The sequence below is a fragment of the Anser brachyrhynchus genome (genome assembly GCF_964034855.1).
Source record: "Anser brachyrhynchus genome assembly, chromosome: 39".
Taxonomy (NCBI): domain Eukaryota; kingdom Metazoa; phylum Chordata; class Aves; order Anseriformes; family Anatidae; genus Anser; species Anser brachyrhynchus.
In genome coordinates, this window is record NC_137732.1 from 91,745 (window position 1) to 101,834 (window position 10,090).

At 46.2% G+C, this 10,090-nt stretch overlaps 1 long non-coding RNA gene across 1 annotated transcript; it reads right to left on the minus strand.

Annotated features, from left to right (window-relative positions):
* Nucleotides 1-438: 438 nt before the first annotated feature.
* On the minus strand, nt 439-10,082 carry LOC308184615. Its single transcript, XR_013942721.1, has 3 exons — nt 5,495-10,082; nt 4,347-4,451; nt 439-2,526 (listed from the first exon to the last, which is right to left on the minus strand). It is a non-coding gene; the product is annotated as an uncharacterized lncRNA (long non-coding RNA).
* Nucleotides 10,083-10,090: the final 8 nt, after the last annotated feature.

The window sequence follows — 10,090 nt, forward strand, 5'->3', positions numbered from 1 at the left end:
CTCCTTTAAGTGCGCTCTTGAGGACAATATTTATTCAGATTAAAAGCCAGCGCTACGCGTTTCTGAGGGATTTCTTACAGTATTGATTAAAGGCCTGTGTTTGAGCTGGAACGGGACAAGTTCTATTTTCTGTGTGCAGAAGTGCCAAGTGCTGGCAGTTTTGGTAGCCATGATGCTGGAGATACATCCCCAAGCTTGGAGTTCCTCATCCCAGCCTGCCGGCGGCTCCAGCATGGGATGGTCGAGGTGGATACGGCCTCTTGGGTGCATCTGGTGGCCTTACTGGTCATACTGGGTCTGGCTGGGATGGAGCTGAGCTTCTCCGTAGCAGCTCGAGCCCCTCACTGCTCCTCACTCTGCCCCCACAGTGCAGATACAACTGAACAGCTGTTCGAACTCCACCAGAAACTGGGAGACGCGTTTAATTAATTTGCCAAGAGTTAGTGCTCCACGTGTGATTGGAGTCCTGAACAAACACGCACCAAACTTGCTGGATTTCCCCAGAGGGGGCAAAGATTTAAAACAAATACATTAACACTGAGAGCAGAAGAAATTTTTCTAAGCACCCTTCCCGAAGAAATGTATTAAAGCTGGGAGGATGGTGAGTTAGGTGAGTGAGCGAGCTATCGAAGGGTGCCGAGATCATTTTGGGTTTAAGGACTGCTTTTGCATGGGAATTATGGGATGCTGTGGCAAGAGGAGTGGGTGGGAGAGAACTCCAAAAAGGGGGAAGCCTTGGAAGAGAAAGGAACTCATGGCATTCAACAAGCAAGCAGCGAGCCACAGGTCGTGCACTGATTCTCCTGATGGAAGGACTCCAGCCCTCGGCAATAAGCAAAAGCAGAGCTGCGAGCAGCGAAAAGCCCCTTACCTGCTCCATCAGGAGCTGCTATAATAAGCAGCTCCAGAGCCATGGCAACTGAATATCCCAAAATCCCGGTGTCGTGGATGCTGCTGCTGCCAGACGGCACCCACAGCGAAGAACAAGAGGCACGTGTGGACCAACACACGCGTCAGCGTGCATCATTTTGCAAACTTACTCCACTATTTTGGGTAAATTTTGAGTAATTTAATATTTATTTAAAAAATTAAATAAATATATATATATTTAATTTATTTTGTCCTGTGCACACCATGGCAGGTGGCCAGCTCCACCTTTGCAAGCCCGTAAGGAGTCCTCATACAGCCACCCAAAAAAAAAACCAAACAAAAAAATAACCCCCAAAAAACCTCTTGAGGAAGCTCTCCTTACAATTAACATTCCTAAAAATCAGTTGAGAAGCCGTCCATTGCTACAGGACCTGGTTCAATCGCTCCAGCTTGAGTTGGAGCAAGGCACAGCAGCAGGGATTTTTTTTTTTTGATGCTTTCACAGCTCTGCCTGCACGAAGGCTTCTCCCCCATCAGATCTCAGAGCACAAAGACTTTGCCAGCCAGAGATTGCCCTGAAAGGTCAGGGCAGGCATCACAAAGAGCCACGCTGCGAGAGCTCCTGGTCCTGCTGGGCAGGGTGAGCGTCCTTCGGCGTCCGGACACTGGCAGCCAGCTCCTCGCTTAATGAAGATAAATGACAGTGTTCATTTAAAGTGCATGAATGGGTCTGCATCTGCAGTTTGGTTTGGCTGAATAGGCCTCCCGTCATAGGCGGTGCAAATTCTTCTCCAAATGATGCTGGAGTTTCACGTGCAGAATGATTCATTTTACATCTTTTTTTTTTTTTTTACAAGGATTGGAGATTTCGCATTGTCTCCCTGTCTGGAGCACGGCTCTGCTTGGCAATGGAAGAAAGCAGACTAGAGAAACCCCAGAATGTCTTTAACTCAGGTGTTTTGGCAAAAGCGAGAGCCCAGCTAAGAGTCAGAGCACGCCAGACACTCACTTAGCAGCATCAAACCTTAAGGTCAGAAGAAAATAAAAGCCCTGCGACAGCAGAGGTTGCAGAAGGTCGTTTACTCTTTATGTTATAATTATTGCGAGCAGTATGGAAAAACTGCAGGATGCTCAGACCTGATCAATGTCTATTATGGGCATCACAACAGCTAAAGCCACCCCAAATACTGGCCAAAGACATCCCTGCCAAGGCACTTTGTCCACTGCTGCCCTCGTGTCCCTGGGATTGTTTTTTTCCTTCTCGTTTTTCTGGATGGTGCAAGCACGTCCCAGACAAGGTGACAGCGCAAGGCTGGTGCTGCCACCGTCTCTCTTTAGCATCTGCTCTTGCTTCTTGTCCAGCACTGGAGCTTTGGGCTTTGCTTTTTGGGTGTTTAATGGGGAGGGGAAGGTGCTGCTTGTCCTTCGCTGCTTGGGCTGAATTTGCTTTTGTAACTAAAAATGGTTGGAAAATGGGAGACCAGGAGAAAGTGGCTGAAAAAGAGGCTGGAGTAGAAAAACACAGCATCAGGCAGGGAGAATGCCATCGTGCTGCCACAGCGCCCCATGCCCCCATCCCCTTTTTACATCCCCAGCCCAGAACCATCCTCCTCACCCCCCCAGCAGCTCGTCGGCAGATGTGGCTTGGCGTAAGACCTGCAAAAGAGAGGAAAAGTAGGTCAGCATCGAAGCTGCATCCCCAGCTGCATCCCTTGGGATGGCGGGGAGGTGGAGGCTGCTCTGAGCATCCGAAACGCGAGCGCCCGATGCTCGGCACAGCTCGCTGGGCTTCCAGCAGAGATTAACCCTGCCTAGCGCCCCGAGCAATAGAAATAATGTGATAAAGTCTCCAGAAACGTCACTACGGGTGAATTTCTTGAATTTCTTCCTTATGCTCCAGGATGCCCCCGCAACGAGCAATCTGTCTCACGTGGTGCCATCATGGTGTTGAACGTAGGTCTTCCAGCCCACCAGCTTCTTGAGCTCCGGTTCTGGCTCTGTCCAGGTGAAAAAGGAGCTGCTCATGCAGATTCCCCCACTCCCCAGGGCAGCCGTAGCAATTCTGCTGTTTTCTCCTCTTTTTACCATTTGCGCTCTCTCCAAGTGCTTTTTCCCTTTTCTTCTGTTGTCCCCACAAGACCCTCACGCTTGTGGCAAAAAAAAAAAAAAAGGCATTCTCTGCACTTTCAGGCAGAAAAAGGTTAGAGAGCACCCGAAAAGCACACACTCAGGAGATCTAATTTATAGCCCTGTTTATCAGCCTGGAAGACGCAGCCAGCTGGAACAAGGAAGAAAGGTAAAACACTTGGCGAAGCAGGTTTGAAAAATCTGAAGGGTCTCCTTCCCTTTCTGCTGCAAGGTTAAGAGAGGAAGCCCTGAATTTGCAGAGCAAACAGGAGAAAGGCAACGATTAAGATCCGCAAAGCACCTCCAGTAAACATTGGGAAATCCACAAAAAAAGAACGGATCCCAGGTATTGACCTGGCCTCTGTCACAAAAGATGCCGTCTGCACAGACCTGGCAATCAAAGTGCAAATAAAAGAAGACAAATAAATACAATTAAAAAATAAAATAAAATAAAAATCTTGAATGCCATAATCTCAGAGTTGGCAGCCACTAGGAAGAGTACCTGTACAGCTCAGCCCGTGAAAGGAAAAAAAAATAAAATGAAAAAACACCCAAAAAAAGGGGTAAAAAGGAGGCTGCTGGTGAACCAAGAGAAATGCGACGCTCAGAATTTATTTTCAGCCAGGTATTTTCCTGGTATATGAGATGTTTGACCTCATCCACACATAAGCAGGACAACATTGGAAAAGCATCATCGCACAAATCAACAGGCTGCTCCCAAAGGCCTTTTTTTTCCATCTGCAAAACCTCCACAGTAGGGGACAATGCTGAGCTGAAGTCCCAGCAACTGCACAAATATTGTAGGGACAAATATAAAGAGCCAACTGCTCTCAATTTGAATTAAAAAGACCAGAAATGACCAGAGGTGGGTGCAGAGAGTCCAGAAGTCCTGCATGAAAATAAATAAATAAATAAATAAATAAATAGTGGTTTCTCCTAGGAGGCAATTCTGTAGCTGAAAATAGTTGGGAGAAAAAAGGAAAACAGGCATGTGCCTTCTGAGCAAAGGCGGTGGAATTTACTCGGGGAGCTGACAGATCCATCGCCCATCAACGTAAAGGTTGTTTTACTTCCCTCTGCAGGCTTTAGGAGGATTAAGAATAGAATCAAACATTTCCACGCAGCCCTGTGCTATGCCAGCATAAAGTGAGCTTGCAATTAGCCCTGACGACTTCCGCGGTGGCAGCAAAGCTTGCAGAAAAGCGGCTGGTCCCCAGTGACCAGCACCACGCACAAGATACTGGAGAGGTGGATTTGCCCAAGAGCAGACCAAATACGAGTCCACCTCATCTGGGCACTTGGGGTTAAGGAAATAAAGCTTTGTGCCCCCCAAAATTGGGGTGACTTACCTGGTAAGTGTTCCACTGTGTGCTTCAATCTGTCCCGTGCCGGGGGGGGTCTGTCCTGGGAAAGGCATCCCAAAAAAGCAAGGCTGCATCCATAGATCTCTCCTGCTGCAAGGAAATTATTATTATTATTAATAATAATACAAAAATAATATGTTTCAACTGAAATTAGGAGCTCTACAGGGAGACAGAACCCAGCTTCAGACACGTGTCCACTTCTTCCCCTCTCCTGAAGAACTGAGCTCTTCTGAAGCGCGCTCTCACTTCAAAGGGGATACTGAAATAGCAATGCCCGTTTGGGTTGTGTTTAAGCTTTCTTGCTCTTAGGTTGAGTTAAGCCAACGTGATGCTGAGAATTTGATTCACCCTAGCTGGAGGCTTTATCTAACGCTGTGAAGGCATTGTGTTAATTTTAGTGCAGGATCCAGCAAGAATGAAAATAAATAAATAAATAAAAAAATAAAGCATGAACTTAAGCCAAGCACGTACTTCTGGGCAAACTGCTCTGCGTAGCGAAGCCACCACTGAGCTGCAAATATCACTGCCTGGCATGGAGGTGCCACCATCTGCCACCTTGCTGGGAGGACCCTGTGCTGAATAAGCACGGGGAGGCAGCTTGGAGATTTGCTGGCTCCAGGGGACGTGCCCCAGCCGAGATCGCGCACCCGGCTTGGCACAGGCTGCTCTGCTTTTCTTGGGTGAGAATCATAGAACCATGGGATTGTGGAAGCATAGAATCGTAGAACCATGGAATAATAGAATTAATCATAGAGTCATGGAACCATGGAATCATAGAACCATGGAAACGAGGAATCGTGGAATCACAGAATCAGAGAACCATGGAATAATAGAATTATAGAATCATGGAACCATAGAATTATAGAATCATAGAATCACAGAACCGTGGAATCACAGAATCATGGAATAATAGAATTTTAGAATCATAGAATCACAGAACCATGGAATCACAGAATCATAGAACCGTGGAACCATGGAATAATAAAATTATAGAATCATAGAATCGCGGAACCATAAAATCAGAATCATGGAATTGTGGAGTCAAGGAATCATAGAATCATGGAATCATAAAATTATAGAATCATAGAATATCAGAACCATGGAATCATAGAATCATGGAATTGTGGACTCACAGAATCATAGAAATATGGAACCGTGGAATCGTGAAATCACAGAATCATAGAACCATGGAATTGTGGAATCATAGAGCCATGGAATCCTAGAATTTAGAGAATCATAGGATTTAGAGAATTGTAGAATTTAGGGAATTGTAGAATTTAAAGAATTGTAGAACCATGGAATCACAGGATCATGGAATCAGAATCACTGAATCGTGGAATAATGGAATCACAGAATCATGGAGTAATAGAACCACAGAATCACAGAATTAAAGAATCATGAAACTGTGGAATCATGGCATCACGGAATCACGGAATTGATTTTCGATGCAAAAAAAAAATCTCTATGTGCTCAGGGAGGGTGACAAAAGGAAAATCAACTCTGCCTCCATCACCACAGGAACCTGGCACGTGAGTGCCATCACCGCAAAACCCATTTCCAGCCAAGCCAAGCTGGCTCTTACACAGCTCAAAACCCTTATTTGAGCATAAAATTAAGCTGCTCAGGTGTCCACACCTATTTTGGGTAGACATCGCACAGATGTCTCTCTCTGGACAGACAGTGTGCATCCCCCCGGGTGTGAATGGGAGAGGTGTGATGGAAGGGTTACATCCCATCTGCAGGAGAATTTCACAGGTATTCATGACCTGAGCAACGTTTTTCAAAGACAATGTGTTTTTTTTTTTCTCTTGAAGCTTTGGATGAAAGCAGATTTTCCTTGCCTCGGGCAGCAGCCAGGCAGATAGAAAGGGACAGCAGCAGCAAGCCAACAGAGCAGAGCACAGTTTGGAGAGAAGTTCAGGATTCAGTGCAGAAAAAAAAAAAAAATCAAGTTTCTTCTTGCTGAAAGCAGACAGATGCAAGCTGTTAGCCCTGCTGTGCTAGCCCAGCCCAGCCAAAAAGAAAAAAAATCCAACACAACAGAAAAAAAATTAAAAAAATGATCTGATCATTTGTTCTCATGTTTATCAAAGACATCAACAGCTTTAGGAAGGCAGGGCCTGACCGTTGAGGTCTCCTCTTGCCCCTCTACGATAAAACAGGCAACTTTATAAAGCAGTTTGTACCAAAAATATTTTTTCTTGAAAAAAAAAAAACAAAACAGAAGCTGAGAAGGCTCAACATGGTTGTTTCCTTGAAAAAAAAAAAAATAGATCAGTAAATAAAATGAAGGATGCAGGAGGGGGCACACCAAGAGACATTTGTGAAAGACATATTGCTAGTTAGTAGGAGCGGCGGTAACAACTTGTCTGTGCCATCATTCATGTTTCAGATTTCTTGCCTTCTCCTGAAATCTTTAATTAAAAGTGTGACTAAGTCCCTGGCTGCTGCAGAAAAAAAAATGAAGCCTGGTGCTGACAAATAAGCTGCAGCAAGCAGAAGGGGCTGGCTTAATCCTGCTGAGAGCGGTCCTGCGACCCCCACCAGGACCATGTGGGGCTCACAACGATGCTGCTGCCTTGAATAACCCCCCCCCAGGGCTATGAGTGATGCTCTTTTTTCCTCTCCTTACTTTTTTTCTTCCCACCTCTTGCCTCTTGGTCCGTTTTGTCCAACAGCTGAGCCCACCGCTCTCCAGCAAAGTTCTCCCCCCCCCAGCTCCTGCCCATCGATGCATCCTGCAAGAAGAAGGAAAATCCTTTCATCCACCAGGAAAACTGTCCCCAAAGGCAGGTGGCTCCAGGGCCACGGCCGTTTTGTGCAAAAACATCTCATGCAGGCCCCGGGCCATGTCCTATTCACAAAAAGCTATTTTTGTACACAGAATGACCCCCCTAAACAAACATCTCAATATTAAAGTTTATGATCTGTGGCTATCCAGAAAAGCCTCTCCTTACCACAGGGATGTTTTAGTGAAAGCTCTATAGCTCAATAAAACACCAAGTTATAAAAGCGCCATCTGTTTCTTTACATTTTCCTTCCATCTGGGTATTTTACAGAGATTTTACAGCCTTTTGCACTTCTATATACCTCTTTCAAAACATGCGTGCTAAATGGCAGGATACCCATTCAAGATCCAAGGAAGGTGGGGAGGTGGGAAGCAATACAGAACTTGAACGATATCCTCGAGACGTTTCAATTAACGCACGAGATCTACATCCCAGCAGGGCTGGATTCCTTCGGTCTGCTTTTTTTTTGGTGAAATAGCAGGTGAAATACAATTTGCTTTTTTTTTTGGAAATGGAAGGTGACTGCAGCGAAACACAATTTGCTTCTTCTGTTTAATAAACCGTCTCCCTCGGGCTGGGAGAAAGGAGTGATAAAAGAAGAGGAGGCTGCTTGGGATTTAAAGGAGCATTTAAAAGATTTCAGTGCGGTCGGGAGCACACAGAAGGCGGAGAGGGGCTCTCATCCCTCGGCGCAGCAAGGGCTCGGTGGCGGTGATGCTCTTCCCACCAGCAGACCAGAAGATTAAACAATAACCAAGACAAAAGGACAGCAGGTCTCCTTTGTGCCAGCACCGCGTTGTGCCAACCCCAGACAAGCTTAAAGACTTGCTACACAGCTGTGTTTTTTGTTATTATTTTTTTTTCCTTGCATTTTCTCTCTCCCTGGAGCCACAAGAGGAAAAGTGCCGCATAACACCGGTGCTTGTTGTTCAGGCTTGAGCCCTGTGCACAAAAGCCCCAGGGTAGGCATCACAACGTCATGACGAGACACAGAAGAAACCTTCCTGCTGCTGCTCCCCGCTGTGCAAAACCAAAAACTTGCATAAATGTTTGAAAATTGACCCCTTAGGTCATAGCAGCATTTCATTACGTGAACTCGATCCTCTGGTTTCGGTAGCAACTGATGCCACAACAGACCCAAGGAGGCAAAGAAGCCAGGCACCACCTTCTGAATTCTCTCATGTTCTCAAACATATATTACCAGGCATATGCATGGCCAGAAAAATAAATTTCTGCTCAAACAGTGTGGTCGTGATGTGCCTCTCCAGGTCTAGCTACAGGCGTGCTTGTGGCTTGCAGCCCTTGACAAAAGCAAGCAACCCCTGCTGCTGGAATATCGATCAATAATTCCAAGCGCTGCTCGCCTGTCTCACATTTTCTCCCCAAGTCATCTAAAACCCTTTATTCAGAGTTGTTTTTTTTTTTTTTTCCTCCCATGTTTACTTACAGCAGGCTGTGGCAGCAGAGGGGGAATAGCTGATTGTGCCACGAGGTGTTGCAGCAGGAGAAATTTGGGTTGAAGCAACATGGGACTGGATCCCAAGAGACAACAGGGGCAGAATTGGACCTTGATGACTGGCAGCTGACATGATAAGCAGGATTTCCTCCAGGATGATGCTACAAGTCTTCCCAGCAGGGTCTAGGGAGCTGGAAAATTCATATTTCCCCTTCATAACCCAAGGTGACAACTGCAGAAGATGGCAAGTGGGAGAGTTTCTCGTGTTTGGTTGGGCTGTGGCCATTCGAAGAGCATCTGCAGAGCCATCCCTGCCTTGCCATCAGGAAAAGCAGGAAAATCCAATGGTGGATTCCATCCAAGCAGGAAAATCCAATGGTGATGGGACCACGTGTGCTGGCTGGAGATGGTTTTGGCAACGAAAATCTGCTTTGCCTGCTCAGCACAGGACCCCCTGTAGCTGCATTAAGCCCAAAGAAGTCATACAAGCTCTGGACTTGCTCCCTCTTTATCCGCCTAGTCCTGAAAAGATCAGAGCTATTAGGGCTAGAAGCACACATCTCATGAAAATCTCTAAATGCACGGGCCACCCCGTTTCTCTAGGGATAAGCCTGCTGACCCTTTTTTTACTAGGGAGCTTTATGGCTTATTGGATCTCCAGGGTTATTTTTGGGGGGGGTTCTGCAACATGGCAGTGCTATTGAACACCTCGATGTAAGTGAAGCCGACGTGGAAATGGAGCCTCCAAATGAGGCACCCACTTTTGGCACGTGGAAAAAAGGGTCGGAGAGGTGGAAAAAGGGGTCAGAAAGGCAGAAAAAAGGGGTCAGAAAGGCAGAAAAAGCCATGCACGTGCGCGACGCTTACAAAAAGCCGTTAGCATTCGGACACGAACAGTGCCACCGGCCCCAGTTATCGCACAGACAAGTGAGAGATGACTTGATTACAGCACATCATATCCTCAGAGGAGAAAATACCAGGTATTAAAGGATCTTTAGAAGCAGGGAAGGAGCCGTATTGCAAATCAATGGCTAGAAGCTCCAGTCGGCAATTCAGATTAGGAGCAAAGCTCATGCTCTTAGTGATGAGTAGGATCGGGCTTTGAAGCAAACCACCACGGGAGGCTGAGGATTTGCTGCTCGCGTCCCAAAACAGAGACTGGGTATTTTGGGAAGGGATGCTGTGCTCCAGCATCTTTCCTTTCTGTCCTTTGACCAACCTGATTACAGATGTTATACGAGTGAGAATTCAAATGCAAAGATATATTTCATGAAACGAAGCAAAGCCCCTACTCAGAAACCTGTTTCAGGTGCAAGCTGACTCTGCATATAGAACCAATATCAAAAAATGGCTTACCTTCAAAAAATTGAGTTCCTACCGAAGCACCACGTGGGTCAATCTAGAAGACTGACCCCCAGACAGTAATGCAGTATTAACTTCTATTAAAGTCCGTAGAAGAATTTTGCTCTTGAGGCTGCTGCTAA